This window comes from Triticum urartu, chromosome 6 (genome assembly GCF_003073215.2).
Source record: "Triticum urartu cultivar G1812 chromosome 6, Tu2.1, whole genome shotgun sequence".
NCBI classification, from domain to species: Eukaryota; Viridiplantae; Streptophyta; class Magnoliopsida; order Poales; family Poaceae; genus Triticum; species Triticum urartu.
The window spans coordinates 527,170,098-527,189,005 of record NC_053027.1 but is presented as its reverse complement, the minus strand read 5'-3'; positions in this window follow the sequence as shown (position 1 = coordinate 527,189,005).

The window sequence follows — 18,908 nt, the reverse complement described above, 5'->3', positions numbered from 1 at the left end:
CGATGATCTCATTGGATGAACCACGATGTCGAGGATTCAAGCAACCCCGTATACAATTCCCTTTGTCAATCGGTACGTTACTTGCCTGAGATCCGATCGTCGGTATCCCAATACCTCGTTCAATCTCGTTACTGGCAAGTCACTTTACTCGTACCGTAATGCATGATCCCGTGACCAGACACTTGGTCACTTTGAGCTCATTATGATGATGCATTACCGAGTGGACCCAGAGATACCTCTCCGTCATACGGAGTGACAAATCCCAGTCTTGATCCGTGTCAACCCAATAGACACTTTCAGAGATACCCACAGTATACCTTTATAGTCACCCAGTTAAGTTGTGACGTTTGGTACACCCAAAGCACTCCTACGGTATCCGGGAGTTACACGATCTCATGGTCTAAGGAAAAGATACTTGACATTGGAAAAACTCTAGCAAACGAACTATACAATCTTGTGCTATGTTTAGGATTGGGTCTTGTCCATCACATCATTCTCCTAATGATGTGATCTCGTTATCAATGACATCCAATGTCCATAGTCAGGAAACCATGACTATCTGTTGATCAACGAGCTAGTCAACTAGAGGCTTACTAGGGACATGTTGTTGTCTATGTATTCACACATGTATTACGATTTCCGGATAACACAATTATAGCATGAATAAAAGACAATTATCATGAACAAGGAAATATAATAATAATCCTTTTATTATTGCCTCTAGGGCATATTTCCAACAGTACAACCCCCCAAGCTGGGTGAGCTGTCACTTTTTACTCCCAACCTTCCCGCATTCTTTGTCATAAATACTCACCTTGCCATTTCATGGCAGGAACTGGGAAAAGCTGTAAGGGAGGTCAACAGCCCACCTCCACAACCGGAGGACCCTGACCGGGCCCTCGATACCGGACTCGAAGAGGATCCTGACATATTTGTGGAGCTGATTGACAGGACATTCTATCAATTGATCTGCGATGATGCCATGGTGGCCATCATAGCCGACTATCCTGGGCTACTCCCTGCATCGCATATAAGAAAAACTAGAGTCCCAACTTCCGAGAAGGATCCTCTTTTATGCACTTCACCTACCGTACACATATGGTGTTTTACAGGGAAGGCCCTCGGGACGCCATGCCGAACCCACAGTGACTCGCCAACAAGGGACACCGAAGCCGGGTGATACGTCTCCAACGTATCTATAATTTTTGATTGCTCCATACTATATTATCTTTTGTTTTGGATGTTTATGGGCTTTATTATACAATTTTATATTATTTTTGGGACTAACCTATTAACCCAGAGGCCAGTGCCAGTTTTCTATTTTTTCCTTGTTTTAGAGTATCGCAGAAAAGGAAAATCAAATGGAGTCCAATTGACCTGAAACTTCACGGAACTTATTTTGGAAGGAAAGCAACCCGGGAGACTTGGAGTCCACGTCAAGGAAGCTTCGAGGAAGCCACGAGGTAGGGGATGCGCCCACCCCCCTGGGCGTGCCCTCCACCCTCGTGGGCCCCTCGTGGTTCCTCTGACGTACCTCTTCTGCCTATATATCTCCATATACCCTAAAACGACCAGGGAGCACAATACATCGGGAGTTCCACCGCCAGAAGCCTCCGTAGCCACCGAAAGCCAATCTAGACCCGTTCCGGCACCCTGCCGGAGGGGGAATCCCTCTCTGGTGTCCATCTTCATCATCCCGGTGCTCTCCATGACGAGGAGGGAGTAGTTCTCCCTCGAGGCTGAGGGTATGTACCAGTAGCTATGTGTTTGATCTCTCTCTCTCTCTCTCGTGTTCTTGAGGTGGTACGATCTTTATGTATCGCGAGCTTTGCTATTATAGTTGGATCTTATGATGTTTCTCCCCCTCTACTCTCTTGTAATGGATTGAGTTTTCCCTTTGAAGTTATCTTATCGGATTGAGTTTTAAAAGATTTGAGAACACTTGATGTATGTCTTTCCATGCGTATCTGTGGTGACAATGGGATATCACGTGATTCACTTGATGTATGTTTGGGTGATCAACTTGCGGGTTCCACCCATGAACCTATGCATAGGGGTTGGCACATGTTTTTGTCGTGATTCTCCGGTAGAAACTTTGGGGCACTCTTTGAGGTTCTATGTGTTGGTTGAATAGATGAATCTGAGATTGTGTGACGCATATCGTATAATCATACCCACGGATACTTGAGGTGACATTGGAGTATCTAGGTGACATTAGGGTTTTGGTTGATTTGTGTCTTAAGGTGTTATTCTAGTACGAGCTCTAGGGCTTTTTGTGACACTTATAGGAATAGCCCAACGGATTGATTGGAAAGAATAACTTTGAGGTGGTTTCGTACCTACCATAATCTCTTCGTTTGTTCTCCGCTATTAGTGACTTTGGAGTGACTCTTTGTTGCATGTTGAGGGATAGTTATGTGATCCAATTATGTTATTATTGTTGAGAGGACTTGCACTAGTGAAAGTATGAACCCTAGGCCTTGTTTCCTATCATCACAGTACTGTTTATGCCCACTTTTACCATTAGTTACCTTGCTGTTTTTAAATTTTCAGATTACAAAAACTATTATCTACTATCCATATACCACTTGTATCACCATCTCTTCGCCGAACTAGTGCACCTATACAATTTTACCATTGTATTGGGTGTGTTGGGGACACAAGAGGCTCTTTGTTATTTGGTTGCAGGGTTGCTTGAGAGAGACCATCTTCATCCTACGCCTCCTACGGATTGATAAACCATAGTTCATCCACTTGAGGGAAATTTGCTACTGTCCTACAAACCTCTGCACTTGGAGGCCCAACAACGTCTACAAGAAGAAGGTTGTGTAGTAGACATCAAGCTCTTTTCTGGCGTCGTTGCCGGGGAGGTTAGCGCTTGAAGGTATATCTTTAGATCTTGCAATCGAGTCTTTTAGTTTCTTGTTTTATCACTAGTTTAGTTTATAAAAGAAAATTAAAAAATGGAATTAAGTTTGCCTCATATGCTTTATCTTTTTAATATCTCTCGTGAGAATAAGGATTCCGACAATTGTGCTCAAGTGGTAGAGGAAGAATGCATTAGAATGTTTGGCATTAAATCTTTGAATGATGAGCATGATTGCAATGTTGTTAGTATGAATTCCTTGAATATCTATGATGCTAATGATATGCAAAGCCACAAGCTTGGGGAAGCTATGTTTGATGAAGATGATATTTTTTGTCCCCCAAGTTTTGATGAGCAAATTTATTATGATGAAAGCATGCCTCCTATTTATGATGATTATATTGATAAAAGTGGATTCGGAGAGGTCATGACTTTATTTAGTAATGATTCCACTATCTCGGAACAAGTTCCAATTGATTATGAGAACAAAGTTGCTATCTATGATGATTATTGTGATTACTTGTATGCTATAAAGAATAATTATATCCACGAAACTTGTCATCATGATTTTAGTTTTCAATTGGATTATGCCTCACATGATAATTATTTTGTTGAGTTTGCTCCCACTATTATTCGTGAGAAGAATTTTGTTTGTGTGGAGAGTAATAAAATTTATATGCTTGTAGATCATGAAAAGAATGCTTTAGGTGCTGGTTATATTCTTGAATTCATTCATGATGCTAATGAAAATTATTATTAGGGAGGAATATATGCTTGTATGAATTGCAATAATATCAAGTTTCCTCTCTATGTGCTTAAAGTTTTGAAGTTATGCTTGTTTTGCCTTCCTATGCTAGTTTATTATTGTTCCCATAAGTTGTTTTATCACAAAATACCTATGCATAGGAAGTGGGTTAGACTTAAATGTGTTAGTCATATTCTTCATGATGCTCTCTTTATGTCCCAATTATTATCCTTTATGTGAGCATCATTGAAATCATCGTGCCTAGCTAGGGGCGTTAAACGATAGCGCTTGTTGGGAGGCAACCCAATTTTATTTTTGTTCCTTGCTTTTTGTTCCTGTTTAGTAATAAATAATTCATCTATCATCTTTTTTTATGTGGTTTTATGTGTTTAATTAGTGTTTGTGCCAAGTAGAACCGTTGGGAAGACTTGGGGAAAGTCTTGTTGATCTTGCTGTATAAAACAGAAACTTTAGCGCTCACGAGAATTGCTGCCATTTTTTACTGGAGAGTGCTATTTAGTTAATTCTTTTTGCATATGATTAATAGACAAATTACACACGTCCAGAAATTTATTTTAGAATTTTATGAGTTCCAGAAGTATATGTTTGATCCATATTACTACAGACTGTTCTGTTTTTGACAGATTCTGTTTTTCTTGTGTTGTTCGCTTATTTTGATGAATCTATGGCTAGTAAAATAGTTTATAAACCATAGATAAGTTGGAATAAAGTAGTTTAACACCAATATAAGTAAATAATGAGTTCATTACAGTACCTTGAAGTGGTGTTTTGTTTTCTTTCGCTAACGGAGCTCACGAGTTTTCTGTTAAGTTTTGTGTTGCGAAGTTTTCAAGTTTTGGGTAAAGATTCGATGGATTATGGAATAAGGACTGGCAAGAGCCTAAGCTTGGGGATTCCCAAGGCACCCCAAGGTAATATTCAAGTACAACCAAGAGCCTAAGCTTGGGGATGCCCCGGAAGGCATCCCCTCTTTCGTCTTCGTTCATCGGTAACTTTACTTGGAGCTATATTTTTATTCGCCACATGATATGTGTTTTGCTAGGAGCGTCATTTTATTTTCTTTTGGTTTTCTTTCTGTTTGAACAAAAAACCAAGATCTGAAATTATTAAATGTTAGAGAGTCTTCACATAGTTGCATAATTGTTCGACTGCTCATTGATCTTCACTTATATCTTTCGGAGTAGTTTGTTGTTTGCTCTAGTGCTTCACTTATATCATTTTAGAGCACGGTGGTGGTTTTATTTTATAGAAATAGATGAACTCTCATGCTTCACTTATATTATTTTGAGAGTCCTAAACAGCATGGTAATTTGCTTTGGTTATCAAACTAGTCCTAATATGATGGGCATGCAAGAGGGATATAATAAAAACTTTCATATAAGTGCGTTGAATACTAAGAGAAGTTTGATACTTGATGATTGTTTTGAGATATAGAGATAGTGATATCAAAGTTGTGCTAGTTGTGTAGTTGTGAATTTGAGGGATACTTGTGTTGAAGTTTGCAAGTCCTGTAGCATGCACGTATGGTAAACGTTATGTAACAAATTTGAAACATGAAGTGTTATTTGATTGTCTTCCTTATGAGTGGTGGTCGAGGACGAGCGATGGTCTTTTCCTAGCAATCTATCCCCCTAGGAGCATGCGCGTAATGCTTGGTTTTTGATGACTTGTAGATTTTTGCAATAAGTATGTGAGTTCTTTATGACTAATGTTTAGTCCCTGGATTATACGCACTCTTACCCTTCCATCTTTGCTAGCCTCTTCGGTACCGTGCATTGCCCTTTCTCACATTGAGAGTTGGTGCAAAATTCGCCGGTGCATCCAAACCCCGTGATATGATACGCTCTTTCACACATAAACCTCATATCTTCCTCAAAACAGCCACCATACCTACCTATTATGGCATTTCCATAGCCATTCCGAGATATATTGCCATGCAACTTTCCACCGTTCCGTTTATTATGACACACATCATCATTATCATATTGCTTTGCATGATCATGTAGTTGACATCATATTTGTGGCAAAGACACTGTTCATAATTTTTCATACATGTCACTCTTGATTCATCGCAATCCCGGTACACTGCCGGAGGCATTCATATAGAGTCATACTTTGTTCTAGTATCGAGTTGTAATCATTGAGTTGTAAATAAATAGAAGTGTGATGGTCATCACTTTCTAGAGCATTTTCCCAAGTGAGGAATAATAAAAAAAGAGATAAAGGCCATAAAAAGGGAGAAGGCCCAAAAAAGAAAAGAAAAGAAAGGCCAAAAAAAAGAAGGCCCAAAAAAATGAGAGAAAAAGAGAGAAGGGACAATGCTACTATCCTTTGCCATACTTGTGCTTCAAAGTAGCACCATAATCTTCATGATAGAGAGTCTTTTGTTTTGTCACTTTCATATACTAGTGGAAAATTTTCATTATAGAACTTGGCTCGTATATTCCAAGAATGGGCCTCCTCAAGTGCCCTAGGTCTTCGTGAGCAAGCAAGTTGGATGCACACCCACTTAGTTTCTTTTGTTGAGCTTTCATACATTTATAGCTCTAGTGCATCCGTTGCATGGAAATCCCTACTCCTTGCATTAACATCAATCGATGGGCATCCCCATAGCTCATTGATTAGCCTCGTTGATGTGAGACTTTCTCCTTTTTTGTCTTCTCCACATACCCCCCATCATTATATTCCATTCCACCCATAGTGCTATGTCCATGGCTCGCGCTCATATATTGCATGAAAGTTTATAGGTTTGAGATTACTAAAGTATGAAAAAAAATGCTTGGCTTGTCATCGGGGTTTTGCATGATGAGAGCATTCTTGTGTGACGAAAATGGAGCATGACTAAACTATATGATTTTGTAGGGATGAACTTTATTTGGCCATGTTATTTCGAGAGGACATAATTGCTTAGTTAGTATGCTTGAAGTATTATTATTTTTATGTCAATATGAACTTTTGTCTTGAATCTTTTGGATCTGAATATTCATACCACAAATAAGAAGAATTACATTGAAATTATGCCAAGTAGCACTCCGCATCAAAAATTCTGTTTTTATCATTTACCTACTCGAGGACGAGCAGGAATTAAGCTTGGGGATGCTGATACGTCTCCAACGTATCTATAATTTTTTATTGCTCCATGCTATATTATCTTCTGTTTTCAATGTTTATGGGATTTATTATACACTTTTATATTATTTTTGGGACTAACCTATTAACCCAGAGCCCAGTGCTAGTTTATGTTTTTTCCTTGTTTTAGAGTATCACAGAAAAGGAAAATCAAACGGAATCCAATTGACTTGAAACTTCACGGAACTTATTTTTGGAAGGAAAGCAACCCTAAGAGACCTGTAGTCCACGTTAAGGAAGCTTTGAGGAAGCCACGCGGTAGGGGGCGCGCCCACCCCCCTGGGTGCGCCCTCCACCCTCATGGGCCCCTCGTGGCTCCCCTGATGTACCTCTTCCGCCTATATATCTCCATATACCCTAAAACGATCAGGGAGCACAATAGATCAGGAGTTTTGCCGCCAGAAGCCTCCGTAGCCACCTAAAGCCAATCTAGACCCGTTCAGGCACCCTGCCGGAGGGGGAATCCCTCTCCGGTGGCCATCTTCATCATCCCGGTGCTCTCCATGACTTGGAGGGAGTAGTTCTCCCTCGGGGCTGAGGTTATGTACCAGTAGCTATGGTTTGATCTCTCTCTCTCTCTCCCTCTCGTGTTCTTGATGTATCACGAGCTTTGCTATCATAGTTGGATCTTATGATGTTTCTCCCCCTCTACTCTCTTGTAATGGATTGAGTTTTCCCTTTGAAGTTATCTTATCGGTTGAGTCTTTAAAGATTTGAGAACACTTGATGTATGTCTTGCCGTGCGTATCTGTGGTGACAATGGGATATCACGTGATTCACTTGATGCATGTTTTGGTGATCAACTTGCGGGTTCCGCCCATGAACCTATGCATAGGGGTTGGCACATGTTTTCGTCGTGATTCTCCGTTAGAAACTTTGGGGCACTCTTTGAGGTTCTATGTGTTGGTTGAATAGATGAATCTGAGATTGTGTGACGCATATCGTATAATCATACCCACGGATACTTGAGGTGACATTGGAGTATCTAGGTGACATTAGGGTTTGGGTTGATTTGTGTCTTAAGGTGTTGTTCTAGTACGAACTCTAGGGCTGTTTGTGACTGTCGGTGTCAAAACCGGCGGATCTCGGGTAGGGGGTCCCGAACTGTGCGTCTAGGCGGATGGTAACAGGAGACAAGGGACATAATGTTTTTATCCAGGTTCGGGCCCTCTCGATGGAGGTAAAACCCTACTCCTGCTTGATTAATATTGATGATATGGGTCGTACAAGAGTAGATCTACCATGAGATCAAAGAGGCTAAACCCTAGAAGCTAGCCTATGGTATGGTTGTTGTTCATCCTATGGACTAAAACCCTCTGGTTTATATAGACACCGGAGAGGGCTAGGGTTACACAGAGTCGATTACAATGGGAGGAGATCTACATATCTGTATTGCCAAGCTTGCCTTCCACGCCAAGGACAGTCCCATCGGGACATGGGACGAAGTCTCCAATCTTGTATCTTCATAGTCCAAGAGTCCGGCCAAAGGTTATAGTCCGGCTATCCAGACACCCCCTAATCCAGGACTCCCTCAGTAGCCCCTGAACCAAGCTTCAATGATGACGAGTCCGGCGCGCAGATTGTCTTCGGCATTGCAAGGTGGGTTCCTCCTCCGAATACTTCATAGAAGGTTTTGAACACAAGGATAGTGTCCGGCTCTGCAAAATAAGTTCCACATACTGTCGTAGAGAGAATAATATTTACACAAACCTAATCTGCTGACGTATTCCGTAGCGTGTCATCACGCCATAGCCAAGCCTTTATTTGAACCGTTTTTACTGTCCCACCTCAGCGCATTTTGCGAGGCGGTTTCCTTGGCACGTCTTGTCGAAGCAGAGATCGTGTCCCCTTATCCCGGGATTCTCATTAATACGGGCGTGGGTAACCCAATCGTGCCCGTTGGTGTGTCTCCTCGATCAAAGGAGAGTCCCAAACGGTCACGGGGAGGGCTCTTGGTATTCAACCTCTTATAAAGAGACCAAGGCCTTACTCCTTTCTTTTGATCTCGATCGAATTCGCCCTTCGCCTCGAGTTTAAACACCCAAGGCCCCAGGTTTTTGACCTACGAAATCTCGCATAGGCTGCCTGCTCACGGGCAGGTTATTCCTAATCCCAAGCCTGGTGAGAGAGTGGTGTTCGTGTCTCACTTCCTCCAAGGGCTAGGCTTCGCGACGGATCCCTTCGTGAGGGGGCTCATGTTTTATTATGGGCTGGAATTTCATGACTTAGCTCCGGAGTCCATCCTCCACATATCATCGTTCATTGTCGTGTGCGAAGCCTTCCTCCGTATTACTCCTCACTTCGGACTGTGGCTTAAGACCTTTGAAGTAGAGCCGAAGATGATCGAGGGACAGCACGCGGAGTGCGGAGGCGCTGTTATAAGCAAGAATGCCGACGCTCCATGGCCCGAGGGCTCTTTTCAAGAGGAGTTCAGCTTATGGCAACAAGAGTGGTTTTATATCACAGCTCCCAGGGGCACCAAGTGGGTGGCGCCGCCTACTTTCCGCTCGGGTCCCCCGCCACGACTGGCGTCATGGGTCAATAAGGGGCTAGACTGGGGGGTCGGCAAAGGACGTGCCCCTGTTGCAGGGCCGCATCCGAGATCTCCTAGAAAGAGACATCAGTCTGGCCGTGGTGACGCAGGTTATGTTAATTCGCCGAGTTCTGCCCTGCAAACATCGCCCCCTCCGCCTATGGGAGTTCAACCCGGAGGGACCACGAGCTCTCCAACATTTTCTTGGCATGACGCCCGTGGAGATGTACAAATTGTTCTTCGGACCGCAAGTAGTGTGTCCGGATTCTACGGAGGACGCAGGTCTGAGCTGCGATCGTCCGGATACTCAAGTAAGTAGCCCTGTGCCCAGACACACCATCCGTTCATTTATCACAACATCACCCTTAAAAGAGTTGTCTCTGAAACAGGAGTGGGTAGCGAAGGCGAAGTTAATCAGGTGTCCGGCCCCCCTTCCCGAGACCTCGCCGGATCCCGTGTTAACCAGGATGCTGGAGATCGTGCCTTTGGAAGAAAGTGAAGGGGGGGACAAAGAAGCTGCTGCCTCCCCGAAGGAGGTTGTCTGGAAAGGAGGAATCGAAAATTCCTCTACTCAGGGGAGGAAGAAGACTGCCTCTGAAGACCCGGAGTCCATGGTCTCAAAGCGGGGGAAGAAATCTTCGCCAGAGGGTCCTGTGCCGGGGGATACCTCAGCCGTACTACGCCCTCAAGGGGATCAGTCCTCCACCGAGCCGTAAGTAGAGAGGGGAGGTTTAAAATGAGAGAAATCCTTGTTTTATTTCTAAGGAAAATAACCAAAATTTGACCTTGTAGTTCGGATCTCAGCCCTTCGCAGCAGAGCTCATCTTCGGGGGATCTTCTTCCATAGATGATGGACAGCGGAACGCCTCCCCCTGTCGTACCGCCTTACGAGGCGGGCGATCCTGAGGTATCGTCGCGGAGGGTTTCTCCGAATCCGGCAGGGCCGGAGGGCAGTCATATGGCCCCCCAAGGCCATCCGTGTCCGGTCTTTGAAAAAGGCCATCGAACGAGTCCGGCACTGCCTGGTGCTCGGTCGGATGAATTGAAGGATCTGTTAGGGCGAGCGTCTATCTCAAAGGAACATCGTACGTTGATGGGTACGGTAATTGAAAGGATTTCGTCCGCTGAAAGCGGGTTGCACGAGGCCGTCAGGAGTTTATTGACAGGTTTTGAGGTACGCGAGGTGATGTACCTTTTGGCAGTTCCGCATATAAGATTCGCCCTGTGTAGATAGTAGCCCCTCAGACTCTGTGTGTTGTCGAAGACGACAGCACGCAGAGGATCATAGTCCCAGGTGTAATTTTGCTGCCTTCCTATGTAGGTGACGAAGTGTCCTGTGGCCAGCCGGACTCATGAATTTGCCGAGCTAACGCGGCAACTTGACGTGGCACATGCCGACATCACACTTGTCAACAAGCGGCTTGACGTTCTAAAAAAAAACAAGCGGCTTGACGAGGCACAAGGTATGTAATTTCTCCAGAGACACCTGGTAAGAGGGGCTTGATGCCAGTTTCTTACAACGTGTGCGCTTGATGCAGATGGGGCCACTGCCATGGAGAACCTTCGGGCGGAACTTGCCCGAGCCAGGGAGCAAGCCAGGAGAAGTGATGTGGCTGCCGTAAAGGCCATTGAAGAGCTAAAAGCCGAACAAGCTGCTCACTGCCGAAGCAAGAAGGAAATGGCTGAAATGGCTGTGAAGTTAAAGAACGCTGCTGACTGCTGCAAGCTTCTTGAAAAAGAAGATCGGGCGGAGCGGATAGACCTGGAGAAGGACACTACAACGGCCAAGGATGCTCGTTCTGCGATGAGAGCGATGAAGGAGGAGCTGCGTCAGGCCGGATATATCACTGCTGGAAAGCCCTTTATGCTGCGGATGAAGTTCGGAGATCCTAAATACGCTCCGTTGGACCAGATGTGGAGTTTGGCGGAAGCATATCTGGATTTAGCTGCGAGTGCCGCTGATGCGGCCGAACATTTCCGAGATCAGAAAGATAGCGAAGTGGAGAAGCTCTTCTGGTCACAGTTCAACAATCCGGAGCATCCGCTTCCATTGACCGATCGTTTGGTCGAATGGGCCGAACTGAATAGGTTGTCCGGACTCGCCATGAAGGATGTCGTTTATCATCTGTGGCCGGAAAGGCCAAAGCCGAACAGTTATTTTAGCTTGGTGCAGCAGTTCCTTGGTGCAGTGCCGCATATCAATGCGATGAAGACGTCAGCATGCATAGAGGGTGCGCGGATGGCCCTTGCCCGTGTCAAGACATACTGGGCGGAGATGGAGGCCACCGCTGTTGCATCCCAAGATTCGGACGGAGGCCGAATACCTGTTGAGCACTATTTTCAGGAAGTTCTGCAAGGCGCTCGTTTGATAGAGACGCAGTGCTCGAAGGATATTATGTTCGAATAACGTGTATTATTGTAAAACAATATTTGGATGAATTGTAGAAGCTTTTTATACTTGTGCCTGCAAGTATTATAATGCCTCCTGTGCGGCCGTTGAGGTATATGTGTATATAATCTGAAAGATGGTTTTCGGTGTCAAAACCGGCAGATCTCGGGTAGGGGGGCCAAACTGTGTGTCTAGGCCGGATGGTAACAGGAGGCAAGGGACACGAAGTTTTACCCAGGTTCGGGCCCACTCGATGGAGGTAAAACCCTACGTCCTGCTTGATTTATATTGATGATATGGGTAGTACAAGAGTAGATCTACCACGAGATCGAAGAGGCTAAACCCTAGAAGCTAGCCTATGGTATGATTGTTGCTGTGTATGTTGTCCTACGGACTAAAAACCCTCCGGTTTATATAGACACCGGAGAGGGTTAGGGTTACACAAAGTCGGTTACAATGGTAGGAGATCTTCATATCCGTATCGCCAAGCTTGCCTTCCACGCCAAGGAAAGTCCCTTCCGGACACGGGACGAAGTCTTTAATCTTGTATCTTCATAGTCCAGGAGTCCGGCTGAAGGTATAGTCCGGCTATCCGAACACCCCCTAATCTAGGACTCCCTCAGTAGCCCCTGAACCAGGCTTCAATGACGACATGTCCGGCGCGCAGATTGTCTTCGGCATTGTAAGGCGGGTTCCTCCTCCAAGTACTTCATACAAGATTTTGAACACATAGATAGTGTCCGGCTCTGCAAAATAAGTTTCCACATATTTCCATAGAGAGAATAATATTTACACAAATCTAATCTGCTGACGTATTCCGTAGTGTGACACACCACGGCCAAGCCTTTATCCGAGTCGTTTCATTATCCCACCTCAGCGCGTCATGCGAGGCGGTTTCCTTGGCACGTCTTGTTAAAGCAGAGATCGTGTCCCCTTATTCCGGGATTCTCATCAATACGGGCGTGGGTAACCCCACCGCTTCTAGGACTCCTAGATTATAGGTAAATCCAAATGGACACGGAGAGGACGCTTGATATTCACCCTCTTTATAAAGGGACAAGGCTTTTATTTTTCCCTCCCATGGTCAATCGAATCCTTCCCCCACCTCAAGCTCAAGCGCCCAAAGTTCAGGTCAGGTGCTCTGAACCTTCAGTCATGTCCGGATCTAGCTTTCAAGGCTGATGGGTGCCTTCCTCCGTCACGGAAGAAGACGTCAAAAAGTTGAGGGAGGCTAGATATCTGACCGCCGAGATTTTGCATCGGTTGCCTCCCCGAGGGCAGGCCATCCCCACCCCTGAACCCAACGAGAACGTCGTGTTCGTCTCCCACTTCCTCCGAGGTCTAGGCCTCGCTCTGGATCCTTTCGTCAGGGGTTTGATGTTTTACTATGGGCTAGACTTTCATGATCTAGCTCCGGACTCCTTTCTTCATATCACGACATTTATCGTCGTGTGCGAGGCCTTCCTCCGGGTTACCCCTCACTTTGGCCTATGGCTCAAGACCTTCGAAGTGAAGCCAAAGATGATCGAGGGGCAACATGCAGCGTGTGGAGGTGCCTCAATACGCAAGATGACGGGAGCTCCATGGCCCAAAGTGTCTGAATCGTGGCAACAAGAGTGGTTCTACATCACGGCTCCTAGAAGTGCCAAGTGGGCGGCCCCCCGTTTTCCGCTCGGGCCCTCCACCACAACTGATGTCATGGATCAGCAGAGGTCTGAGCTGGGGTCCAGCCAAGGACGTGCCTATACTGCAAAGCCGCATTCGAGATCTCTTCAATGGAGATTTCTGTTTGGTTGCGGTAATTCAGGTTATGCTGGTTCGTCAAGTCCAGCCTTGCAAACACCGGCCTCTTCGTCTGTGGGAGTTCAATCCCGAGGGACCGCGTGCCATTCAAAATTTTCTCGGCCTGACGCATGAGGAGATGTACAAGTCATTCTTCGGACCTCAGGTGGAGTGTCCGGAAATCACCGAGGACGTGGGCCTGAGTAGTAACCGCGCCGCCGAACAGGTAAGGCATCTTCCGACCGAACATACTATCTCTCCTTTGTTACGAAGTTATTTCTGAGAGTTTGCTTTTTGACCAGGATTGGCTAATAAAGGCGAAGTTGATTCGGTGTTCGGCCCCCCTCCCCGAGGGTTTGGAAAATCCGGTATTGGAAAAGATGCTCCAGACCGCACCTTGCCCGGAGCCCTTGAAGGAAGATACTGTGGAGGATAATGCGGGCGAACGCGGGCCCCCAATGCTGCCCATTCTAGTCGAGGGAGCGAGCGTCTCCATGAAGGAAGACGATCAGAAGAGGAAAAGGACTGCGTCCGGGGATTTGGAAGCCGAAGCTTTCAAACGGGAGAAGAAGTCTCCCACAGAGGGTCCTACCTTGGTGGGCGCTGTTGCCGCACAAAGTCCACGGGGGGATCAATTCTCCTGCAAGTCGTAAGTGACCCGAAATACTTTAATAGTACAGATATGCCATCTTTTTCTTCTGAGAAAATAACCACCGCATATATTTTTGCAGTTCGGGCCTTAGCCCCTCTCAAATGAGCTCGTCTTCGGGGGATCTTCTTCCAGAGATGATGGAGAGCGAAACGCCTCCTCCGGACTCCTCTGCTCCAGAAACGGGCGACCCTGAAGTGTTGTCGCGGAGGGCCTCTCCGAGTCTGGTGAGACCGGAAGACAATCCCATTTACCCCCGAAGCTCCCAGTGTCCGGCTCCCGAAGAGAGCAGACAAAAGAGTCCGGCACCGTACAGTGTCCGATCGGATGTTCTGAGGGAGTTGGTGGGGTGAGCGGCCATCTCAGATGAACACCGTGTGCTGATGAATACTGTGATGGAGAGGATATCGTCCGCCGAAAGAGGATTGCATGAAGCTTTTATGAGTGTACTGACAGGCTTTGAGGTACGTAAAAGAATGTATGATAGTCCTGCACATGCTAGGTGTGCCCTGTGTAGATAGTAACCCCTGAGACTCTGGTTGTCGTCGAAAACGACAGCGAACGGAGGATCATAGTCCCAGGTAATAACCATACTGCCTCTATGTGCAGGTGATGGAAGCTCCGGTGGCTAGCCGGACTAGCGAATTTGCCCATTTAGAACGGCAGTTGGATGCGGCAGACGCCGACATCGAGCTTGTTAACAAAAGGCTTGACGAGGCACATGGTAAGTGTCATTATCTGGTAAAGGCCACATAGGAAGAGCAGCATGATGCCAGTATCTTTTATATGTTGTGACTGCAGATGGAGCTGCCACTGTTGAAGCCTTGCGGGCAGAACTTGCCCGAGCCAAGGAACAATCAAGGTTGGGTAATGCGGCTGCTTTGAAGGCGGCCGAAGAGTTGCAAGCCGAGAAGGCCGCGCATGGCGAGAGCCGAGACAAGATGGCCAAGATGGCCATAGAATTAAAAGACGCCGCCGACCGTTGCCGGGTTCTTGAAAAGGAAAACCAAGCGAAGGCATCAGACCTTGAGAAGGCTGCTACGACGAAAAAGGACCTCCGCTCTGCTATGAGGGCAAAGAAGGAGGAGCTGCGGGAAGCCGGGGATATTGTAGCTGGAAAATCCTTTATGTTGCGGAGGAAGTTCGGAGATCCATGGTATGCCCCTCTGGATTGGCTGTGGAGTTCGGAGGATCTATATATGGATTTGGCGGCGAGCGCTGCTGATGCGGCCAAGTATTTCCAAGGTCGGACGGACCGTGAAGTAGACCAGCTGTTTTGGAGACAATTCCATTCTCCCGAGCGTTCGCTTTCATTGACTGACCAATTAACCGAATGGGCCGAACTAAATAGGTTGTCCGGACTTTCCATGAGGTCTGTTGTGGACCAGCTATGGCCGGAAAGGTTAAAACCGAATAGCTATTTTAGCTTGGTGCAGCAGATCCTTGATGTTGTGCCGCGCAATAATGCGATGAAGAGTTCGGCGTGCATAGAAGGCGCACGGATGGATTTTTCCCGTGTTAAAGCATACTGGGTAGAGATGGATGCTACCACTGTTGCAGCGCGGGATTCGGCCATAGGTCGAAGGGCTGCTGAGCACTACTTTGAAGAAGTTCTTGAGGGTGCTCGTTTGATAGAGACCCAGTGCTCAAAAAATATTATTCTTGAGTGGTATGTAATCTCATTGTAAGCGAAATGCTTTTATAAATTTTTATAAGGCTATTTTTATACTTTTGGCTGAAAGTAATATGATGCCTCCTGGGCGGTCATTTATGTATACACGTGTATAACCTGAAAGATTGCAGCCGTCGGCTTCAACCCTCACGCATATAATGCGGAGGTGCTCGCAAAAACACGTATTCACACTTAACCCAACGTCTTGGTCCTATTAAGGAGGTGATAGCAGAGCGAGCGAGGCAACCGGACTATAATGCTTTAGCACTTTCACTTAGCCATAGGAGTTTGACAGTGGGGTTACTAGATAGCCCCTGGTGGCTCCGCACTCTCCCGATCTCGGGGTGCAGACATGCCTGGCCGGAAAACAGCCCTTCGTTAAGGCGGAGGAATTCTAACATTCCCACAGGTCATCGAGTGGTTGACCAGTCTCACGCTATATCATGACAGTCAGTTTTCGGCTTTCTCTACTGAGGTGCTCATCCGGATGAACCAGGGCACAATCGCAGTAGTTCTCCTGGTGCTACCTTAGCCGGCAAACCCAACATTTGACCAAAGACAATTATTCGGAGCTGATGCATATAGGGCCAAACTCGCGACGCCGAACACTCCCTAAGGTGTTCGGTCTTTGTAGTATAAATTGGGCCTAAATAATGGCCTTTGTAAGAAGCCCCTTGTGTCCAGGTACGTGCATTGTTCTGGCGTGTCCACATGCCAAGACGTCAGCATCCTTCTCAACGGTGGATATGTATCAACAAGAGACAGTAAAAAAGGTTTACGCAGGGTCTTAATCTCAAAAGAATCCTTGGAGCGGGTCCCTGCTGCACGTCTGCGCCTGTGTCTCCGTTGTGCCGTATCCTGGACGGGTGTAGCACGATGATCGTGTGTAAAAGAGAGGAGTTTAGGTGAAAAAGTTGTCGTGCAAAAAGATAGTTTGTTAAATAAACCATGGATAATTCAAGATGAGAAGAAATTGCCACTTGTCTGCGCGTGTTGAGCCCCTTGTATTGACGAATAGGGATGTGACCGTTTATTCGGTATAAGTAGCGGCGCCGGACTCGATTAGTCGTGTCTGAGGTTTGATGACCTATTAGACGCTTTCTGGTCCGGGCGCCTTTAGTTTGCGGCTGCCAAGGCAGCCTCACTCTCTTCGGTGCGCAGAGATCGCTTGATATTTCCGTGCATTGTAATGATGCCACGTGGACGGGGCATCTTGAGTGTGAGGGAGGCGTAGTGTGGTATTGCATTAAAGCGAGCGAAAGCTTCGCATCCGAGTAGTGCTTGATAGCCACTTTGAAACAGAGCGATGTGGAAAGTTAAATGCTCGCGACGGAAGTTATCGGGGGAGCCGAATATAACTTATAGTAGGAGGGAGCCCGTACAACGAGCCCCTGGGCCTGGCGTTACTCCTTTAAAGTTACTATTGCTATGGCGAATTTGTGTTGGGTCTAACCCCATCCCGCCGATTGTATCCTGATATATTAGGTTTAGGCTACTGCCGCCGTCCATCAAGACTCTTGTAAAGTGATATCCGCCAATTACTGGGTCTAATACCAGGGCAGCCCATCCTGCGTGTCAGATACTTGTTGAGTAATCACGATGGTCGAAAGTGATCGGTTGAGATGACCAGTGGCAGGACTTCATGGTGACAAGCACTTGTGTATATTTTCCTGGGAGTGCCGCGTTGTTTTTTCCCTTGATTACGTGTAACACGTTTACTGTTTTGACTTCTGGTGGAAATTTCTTTTGTTCCCCCGTGTCTTGCTTGGGGGGCTCTTCCTCGTCTTCACTTGGTGTATCCTCCCCCTTGTGTACGGCGTTGAGCTTGCCGGACTGCTTGAAGACCCAACATTCTCTGTGGGTATGATTAGCAGGTTTACCAGGGATACTATGAATCTGACATACTTGGTCCAAAATTTTGTTGAGGCTGGACAATTCATCCCTGGTGCCTTTAGGGGGTGGCTTTTGACCTGGCCGAGAGCTTTTGAATCCGGCATTTACTGCCATGCCCTTCGTGCTGTCTTCTTTATTCCGGCGTTTGTTATTGCTGTTGCGCCGTGATTTCCCGTTTCCATCTCTAACTTTAGATGTACTGGGGTCGCTGGTGCTGCATCTGGCTAGCCAGCTGTCCTCACCCGCGCAAAAGCGGGTCATGAGGTTTGTTAATGTGACCATCGTTCTCGGCTTATTTTGGCCGAGGTGTCTGGCGAGCCATTCTTCACGGACGCTATGCTTGAAAGCTGCTAAGGCTTTGGCGTCCGGATAGTCGACAATCTGGTTCTTTCTAGTAAGAAACCTATTCCAAAGCTTTTGGGCTGACTCTCCGGGCTGTTGAGTTATATGACTCAAATCGTCCGCATCCGGAGGTCGGACATAAGTCCCTTGAAAATTTGCCCGAAAGGCGTCTTCGAGCTCTTCCCAACTACCAATGGAGCTTTCGGGGAGGCCTTTGAGCCAGTGACGAGCTGGCCCTTTGAGCTTGAGGGGTAGGTACTTGATGGCATGGAGATCATCTCCTCGAGCCATATGGATATGAAGGATGTAGTCCTCAATCCAGACCCCAGGGTCTGTTGTTCTGTCGTATGCCTCTATGTTTACGCGCTTGAATCCCTCTGGAAATTCGTGGTCCAGCACCTCATCGGTGAAACATAGGGGGTGTGCGGCGCCCCTGTAGCTGGGTGTACCACATTGTTCGGATGTTTGTTGTGTTGCATTGTATGTTGGGGCGCGCTTGCGTGGTCCCTAGATGGATCTTGTTGCACCGTCCTTTGGGTGCGAGCCCTCGCATTGGTTGCATGTTGTATGGTGAGCGGCGTTGTATGCCGCTCTGTGTTGGTAGAGGGGTCGTCTATCCGACCAGGTGGCTGCTTTGATATTTGGTTGTGGGGGGTCTGAGGCCTCCTCTTCGAATTCGGGTAGCAGCTTCCGCTTTGGATAGCTCTTGGAGGGGCGATTGTCGCCGTACCTTGCTGCTCTGTTGAGTATTTTACCCCATCTGATTTGGAGTGTGTCTTGCGCGGCTTTGAGCCTTTGCTTCTGCTTTTTCAGACTCCTCACGGTGGCAACAAGCCTTTTACGGGCAGTCTGCTGCTCCGGGTGCCTGTCCGGCGTTATGTCGTCCG